Below are 7,796 nucleotides of genomic sequence, written 5' to 3'. Positions count from 1 at the left end.
GTCTTACTTGGACCGCTCTGCGTCCAAGTAGAGTTCTTTTTCCCTCCTTTTGGTACGGATTCAAAACACTTGCCGCTCTCCATTCCTTCTGCTAGGGAAAAAGAAGAGAGGAGAAGAGCCCAGATTGGTTTGGCTCAGTGGATAGAGCATTGGTCTGTGGACTGAAGAGTCTTAGGTTTGGTTCCAGGGAGGAAGGGGAGGGAGAGGAGGAGGATTGAAATTTCTTTTGAGAGCCAAATTTTTTAAACTTAAACTATATAGGTCGGTACATTGCTATTAACTTAATTACTTAGAAGTCGGTACTTCTAAGCTGGCCTTTGCTAAAAACGTCCTCATTCTGATTGAGGTACATTCTCTGAGGTCGACCCCTTCCAACTCTCCCATCCACACTCATCTTATATACTTGTTTCAGATAGACAAGTGTGGATGGGAGAGTTGGAAGGGGTTGACCTCAGCGAATGTACCTCAAAACAATGTAGCTCTCCCGCGCTGTGTATTCCGTGGCCCGCCTGCGCCTAGTCTCCCGTCGCCCGACCGACCGACACCCCCCACTTCTTCTAATGCCACTTCTTCAAAATAGACTTGCCCAGGCCGAAAAACGACTTCTGTGCATGGGCTACGAAGTTTCAATCGCACTGTACCTGCGTGCCCGCACGTGGTATTTTGTGGAAGAGCCACACTCAAGGGGCCAAAGAGCCGCATGTGGCTCACGAGCCGTGGTTTGCCGACCTCTGGTCTATCATGAGGCCTAGCGCACAGTAGGCACCCAGAAAGTATCTGAGGAACAAATATTGTCTTTCAATCATGTATATTTACTGCATTTTCTTCAACTAGCTTATAAGCCAAATTTGGGGGTTCCGGGTCCTATTTTGGCCTTTTTTCCCCCTTAACTCTAGAACTACTAATTCTACACTGTCTGCATAGTAGGTCCTCAATAAAGACTTTCAGCCAACGCACTACCTCAAGGTTAAGTAATATAGTGTCAGCAGATTGGATTCAAGCACACTAGTTCCAAGGGTGAGGTGTGTATGAAGTGATCAGGGATGTTTTCCGCTGTCTGGGGACCCTCAAACCCTGATAAATGTGCTTGTAGTCTACAGCCTCATTTCCATCAGGAATACGTCATGTAGGGCAACAAAATAGGGAGGCCATGGCAAGGAGAACCTTGATTTCTGGTTTTTATTCTTGTCTCAGGACAATGTTTGGCTAATTATGCCACTTCCACAAGCAAAAACAGTGAAACAGATCCTTCTGAGTTAGTATGTTTTAGTATAATTACCTCTTCCAGATTTTCTCGAGGAAAAAACATTTGCTTTTTGGCTTTTGGTCTTAGTATTAGGACAACTTACAGACTGTGGGCAAAGGCTTTGTGAAAACAGGCATATTGATGCATGAGGTTAGCCTTTTTTTTCTTCTTTAACTAGGTGAAAATAAAAATTTGGCTTTAAAAATTATATTAATGCATTTCAAGTATGCTCTGCATGTTTTGGAAGAAGCTTGGGCTGAGTTAAACTCAGCAGCTACTCTGAGCACCTCCTGAGTTTGGTGTTACAGAGCCAATCACTGACCTTGAGGAAAGTCTACTCATTCAAGCCCTGGCCAGTTGCTTAGTGGTTAGAGCATTGGCCTGGAAGTGAAGGGTCTCAGGTTCGGTTCCTGGTCAAGAGTATGTACCTCGGCTATGGTTTCTCTCCCTGCCCCCAGTCCGGCACTTGCAGTGCTCGTCCTTATGTTCCTCTTGGCTCTTATTATGCTACTGTGTTTTTAGTAGGAATGATTGTGTATGGTCAAATGTACCTTTGACTCTCTCTGAAGAGCAAGGGAAAAAATATTCTCAGGTGAGGATTAACAACAACAACAAAGACTCTACTTATTGGAATATCAAAATCTAAGAGATTGTGGCAAAATTTTGTTCCTTTAAAGTGGTGGGATTTTAGAAAGAAGAACTGGGACCCTGGACTTTTGGGGCCTTTGTCGTTAAAACTGGAGATCCCAAACTTTCCAAAAACAGTTTAAAGATTATCCTGCAGTGAAGAGTCACACTGCACCACAGGGATGCCTCCAAACGCCATCCGCAGCTGACTCTTCCCCTGCCTGCTCCGGGAGAATGTCCACCACCTCACTTCCTCTCAGCTCGTCCTGGACATTTTCAAGCAGCTGCTCACATGTACCCCACCTACCGATCCTTGGCTACTCGGTGGTGCCCACCATGCTGGCCCTTTCCTTCTTTAGCCCCTTGTAATGCATCTTCTTTCATGATAAAAGCTGTGTCCTGGTCACCACCAAAGGTCTAGTTGTAGGCCCACCGAGGCCCACTGTAGCCGCTGGGGCCTCTGTCAGAGCCTCCACCAATTCTGATAGAGCCCCCTACTCTGTCTATAAATACGGTCAGCGCCTTTCCTCTCCTTCCCTGCCTGTGGCCAAAAGGCTCAAACAAAACCAGAGCACACACCTGGATCCAGTTACCACTCTGTTCAGGAGCCAAGTAAACAGGGAATTTCTGAGTCACAGCCTTTCTGTTCCCCACTCCCTGTCTTCTACTTGCTGCTACCTCATCAGGCAGGGGAGGCCTGACATTAGAAGCTCCATCTTTGCTTCAGACACCCCAGACCGTGTCCCCTTTTTATTCTCATTTACCATCCCCCAGGGAGGAACCAATTTAACTCCGAATAGATTTAGAGAACCTATTGTGAGGTGTGCTCCCCCCCCCCAAAAAAAAAAATTTAGCCCAGAGAAACACTCCCTTTCTCCGACAGTCAGCCTTGTCTGCCAAGGAGAACCAGATTTCCCGGGGCTCTTTGTCCTGGACCTTCCCATTCTCAGAGGGGTCTGGGCTGCCTCATGCTCTTACCTGTCTTGGGAAGGAGAACAATCTGGATCGGTCAAGAGGTTCAGAATCCCAGCCGTGTACCCAGCACCCAAAGCAGTGAGGAGTACAGACTTTGGAAGCCAGATCCTGATTCGGCCACTTTCTGGCCACTCTAAGACTGTCCCTTTATCTATCAAAGGGGGGAATTCTTGTGACAGTGGGAAGCACTCAGTAAGGATATAGAGAGAGAGTTTAGCTTTGTATTACAATAATCACTCAGTTATTGGTTATTACTAATAATAACCAAAATAGCTAAGTGATTCTTTTTAAATAGTAAGACCTATGGCAGTCGTGTTATGTCTTTAGCTTTTTATTCTGTGCAATTCATTTTCATTCAGCTGCTAGATTCATCTACCCAGAACATTTTGATCACATTACTGCCCCCTGTGAAAATGTTAGATGTCTGTCCTGACCAGTTTGGCTCAGTTGGTTGCACAGCATCTCCTGCACCAAAAGGTTGCTGGTTCGATTCCCAGTCAGGGCACATGCCCAGGTTGTCGGCTCCATCCGCAGTGGGGGACGTGCAGGAGGCAGCCGATGGATGTTATGCTGTTACACTCTCACATCAATGTTTCTCTCTCTCTTGCTCCTCTCCCTTCCTCTCTTTCTAAAAATCAATAAGCACTTCTTTAAAAAAAGTTAGATGGCTTCCCATTATTTACAAATAAAGTCTAAAGTCCTTTTCTTTGCACTCAAGGCTCTTTGATCTAGTCTCCTTTTCTCCACTAATCCTCTTCACACCTCCTCCACTCCAATTAAAATAAGCCAGCATTCCTCACATACACCCACACCCTGCGCACTGTTTGTCTTTTTACCAGAATCCAGATCTTATCTCTTCTTTGTGCCTAAGTGCCGCCTCCTCCAACAAGCCTTCTGCAGTCCATAGTAAGCCCCATAGCTCTTTAAGGACCTCAAAGCCCTTTCTTTGGTCACCACATGGGTATCTTTGTAAACTGTGCTTCAAATTTATACATACATCTCCTATAGCAGGTGATTAATGGCGATCTCTGTCTCATTCATCTTCATATTCTTAAATCAGGGTTTCTCAACCTCAGCCCTATTGACATTTGGAGCTGAATAATTCTCTGTTGTGGTGGGCTGTTGTGTGTATTGTAGGCTGTTTAGCAGCATCTCTGGTCTCTACTAATTAGTTGCCAGTAGCACCACCCTACCCCCAGTTGGGACAACCAAAAATATCTCCAGACATTGTCTCCTGAAGAGCAAAATCACCCCCTGCTGAGAGCACTGCCCTAGACCAAGTTTGGAAGTTTGAACATGGATGGCTCTCGGTAAAGCTTATGAACAGAAGAAAGGAGTTTGGTTTAGGCCCTTTTTAAATTTAAACAGTAGAGGAATATTCAATTAATGATATTCTTTCAGTAATTAGAAATAAAAGTATAGAGTTCTCAGGAGAAAGAACTAGAGGTAGAGATTTGAATGCCTTCAGCATGGAATCAGCCAATAGGTATTTGCTGAGTAATATGAAGTTTAAGAGCCCAGAGTCAGATATGAGTTGGGTTCCAACACTGGCCTCCCACTGTAAGCTGCCACCATAGGTGAGGATCTTAAACTCTCTGAGCTTCATTTCTCTCATTCTGTAAAATGGGATAATAACTGCAATCACGTGGGGTTGTTATGAGAATAATTAGATAATGCATTTAAAGTGGTTAGCAGCGAGCCTGCAATGTAGTAAGCACTTCACAATAGTTCAAAGCTGTCATGAATATTGTGATTATTATTGTTAGAATGACTCATTTTTATTCCTTTCAAAGGCCTTCACAGTATTATTTCCATTTTATAGACAGGTTGTGGCTAGAACATGGATCTTCTGATTCCCAACTTCCACTGCATCACACTCATCTGACACAATGCAAATGGAATCCCATTTATAAGTAAAATCCTCACCTTTTAAAAAATTTTATTTGGAAAGTGAGTGCTAACTGCCTACAGCGAAAATTCTTTTTCACTTGGTAAATACCATCTATAACGATCACTGGGAAACTCAAGAACTACTTATTAAGCACTTTGGATAAGTAGATGTGCTAGATATAGGATATAAGACACCTGTGTTGTTAAAACAACGCACCTGCCTGTTTGTGGCTTACCAACCCCGTGAGCTTAAAGATTCTGTCCTGTCGGCTTTAGGAAATGAATTCACAAGGTTAGCCACCAGTTGGCATCAGCTCCAGGCAGCAAGTGAGTTTTGGAGTAGAGCCTCCCCAGCAGCTGCCTTGGCCCAGAGTGGAAGCTGGGACAGAAGCTCCCAGACAGGACAACAGGTAGGTGGGGAAGCCAACTTCCTCCTGAGACAGCCAATCAGTGGGAGTATTCACACAGGCCGCTCTATCTTAAGGCAGAATCAGTCTCTTGCTGCAGAAAACAAACACCAGAGAGAAGGTCAGGGACATTTTAGCTCCAAACCAGTTCTATCATCAACAAACCAGTTGACCTGGGTAAAAACTCTCCAGCCTCTGTTTGCTCATCTATAATAATAAAAAGGGTAATATGCTAATTAGATCAGACAGCCAAAGGACCTTCCAGATGTCCTTCCAGATGAAGCTGAGCCTGTGAGGGTGAGGGCTGAGGCAAGCCGCCATGGCTGGGAGGGCCAAGCCCCTTACACTAATTTCATGCATTGGGCCTCTACTCTGTAAAATAAGGGCATGAGATGAAGTGAGTAGTTCTTGCTGCTACTCAGGTTGGAGGTGGAACACTGGACTCCTCCCCATGGTGCCGAGTCCTTGAAGCAATAACTGGCCACTAACAAAGTGCCCCGCAACTCGTCAATACACCTGGAAAACAAAAAGGTGTTTGTTTTTATGACATTCGGTCTCTTGTTTGAGAGTTGATTATTCAGGGCGCCGGGTTCATTTGCTTGTCCACTCATTCATTCAACACTTGAGCACAGCTAGGTGCCGAGCCTGGACTGGGGACCAGACACTGCCCTTACCCTCAAATCAATCCAAAGGTTGCAGGAGGAGGCATGCTGTATTGATTCCTCCAAGTATAAATCCCTGTGCTGAATCTGATAGTGGCTTTTGATCTGGTGATGGAGATCCCTGCCTCCCAAGTCCTTACACTCCATTCCTGCAGGCGGGGGAACTCTAGGCGGTGGTCAGAGGACCCCCCAGCCCCTCCTGCTGTCGGTGGAAGCAGAGGGGCCTGATGGGTTTGCCCTCGGATTCCTGCAGGTGGAGCCAAACGCCCTGGCAGGCGGCTGCGGGCCTGCTCTCTGCTCTCTGGCAGCCTCCCCCGTCGCTCTCTCTCCCTCTTTCCCCTTCTCTCTCGTGCGGTCTCCCTCCACATCCCAACCCACCGAGTGCGTCTGAGGGGAGATCGTGCCAGACTCAGAGAAAGGCTGCCAGGTTTCTCTCAAGTCTTGGCTTGAACAAAGGAAAGCAAATTACAAAAATGGAAATTTTCAAACTCGCGTTCCGTGGTATTCAAATCGGCGTTTGGGTAGCACGCAGGCACAGACCGCATTCGTGCTGTTTTGTGATTAAAATGATACCGAAAATACCTCCTCGCTGTGGTTTTCATCTTCTTGCCCGGCTCGTTTCTTTCTCTCTGCGCGGGTCCCCGTCCTCTGGGGCGCGGCCACCCCTGGCCACCCTAGATGCGCCTGGATCTGCGTCGGTGGAGACCTCGCCTCTGCTGGCTTTTCTAAAAACTTGAACTTCACAAATGCCCGTGCTGTTCAGCCCCGAGCAAAACCGATCACGAAGTTTCGAGGCGCTCTCCCGGGAAGTGCTGCGTTCTGTGCGCGGGACTGCAGGTCCCGGAGAGAGCAGGGTCCTGTGTGCGTTTCATCCGAGGCCGGAACCCGCCGTGCGCCTGCGGGGTGCGGGGTCCCCGATTCCCTCGCAGCTTCGCGTGTGCTCTGTCTCCTCCTTCGGAAAAAAACATTCTAAAGTGGCTCTGGAGTTGGGTCTTGAAATCTTTTACCTAACATGTAGTTGAGCAAAACACGAAGCCTGACTAATGTCCCTTTTGCTATTTGTTGCAGTTGCTACACAGGTCCTGTCCCTGTGAGTCTGTGAGAAAGGAATCCCATAGTTACCCCCGCCCCCTCCGCCCTGACAGAACCGCTTCTTTCTTTGGAGGCTGTCTCCATCGCACACAGCTGCTTGCAGGGCCTGGAGACAGGTGGGGGAGCAGCCTCCAGGCCAAAGCTGCTAACTCCCTCCCTAAGGACTGTGAACAGCCATTAAAATGTACAGGTCTCTCTCTCTCTCTCTCTCACACACACCACCACACTTTTTTGGGGGTGGTGCTGGTGGTGGTGGTGGTGGTCACTCGCTGTTGTACAAGGGCAGCTCTACAACAAATGGCACCACTTGGCCAGACAGAAACGAAATGTCTGCATTCTCCCGCTCACCCAAGCATTCCCTTGGGCCGCTGCTACACCTCTCTAGGCACCTTGAGAGCTGGGGCCTGTGGCCTTGGCTAAGTTGTGGGACTGATTTCGAATGATGGGAGAGAGGACCACCCATCTCAATAGGCAAATCGAAGTTCACATGAACACGGGCAATATTCAGGCACTAATTACATTAACAGGTCCCTGTTGGACCGAGCCTACACAAGTTAGAACTCTCTGCTGGATCAAGTGATAGCAAATACTAGTAAATCATGTGAGACTGGAAGCGTTTTTCAGACTTCAGAATGGAAGGAGGACTTTTCCAATCTGGAATCAGACCCCCGCGTGTATCCCCCACGGCCTTTAGCTCGGAGCAGCCAGTGCTCCTGAGGGACCTCCTGCCCTGGCTTGTGCTGTTCCCTCCTCCTCCTGGCATCTCCTCCATCCTCTTCGCTGCTTAGCAAACTCTTGTTGGTCTTTTAAAACTTGTCTCAGATGCAACCCCTCTGAAGTCCTTCATAACCATGCCCAGGTGCCAGTCCCCTCTGTGGAATTAATAATCCTGTCATC

The 7,796-nt window shown here is 47.4% G+C and overlaps 1 long non-coding RNA gene across 1 annotated transcript in view; it reads right to left on the bottom strand.

Moving 5' to 3' along the window:
* LOC107184576 overlaps window positions 1–6,786 on the bottom strand; it is a 10,780-nt gene extending 3,994 nt beyond the window's left edge. Inside the window, exons 1-2 of the long non-coding RNA XR_001515430.1 lie at window positions 6,390–6,786; window positions 4,956–5,239 (exon numbers count right to left, since the gene is read on the bottom strand). This is a non-coding gene — a long non-coding RNA (uncharacterized LOC107184576). The remainder of the gene's footprint in view (window positions 1–4,955; window positions 5,240–6,389) is intronic.
* Between the last annotated feature and the right edge of the window lie 1,010 nt (window positions 6,787–7,796).

Source organism: Myotis davidii, unplaced genomic scaffold, assembly GCF_000327345.1.
Source record: "Myotis davidii unplaced genomic scaffold, ASM32734v1 scaffold205, whole genome shotgun sequence".
In the NCBI taxonomy this organism is placed as follows: domain Eukaryota; kingdom Metazoa; phylum Chordata; class Mammalia; order Chiroptera; family Vespertilionidae; genus Myotis; species Myotis davidii.
The sequence above is the reverse complement of the archived record's forward strand: the minus strand, read 5'-3'. Positions and strand labels throughout refer to the sequence as shown.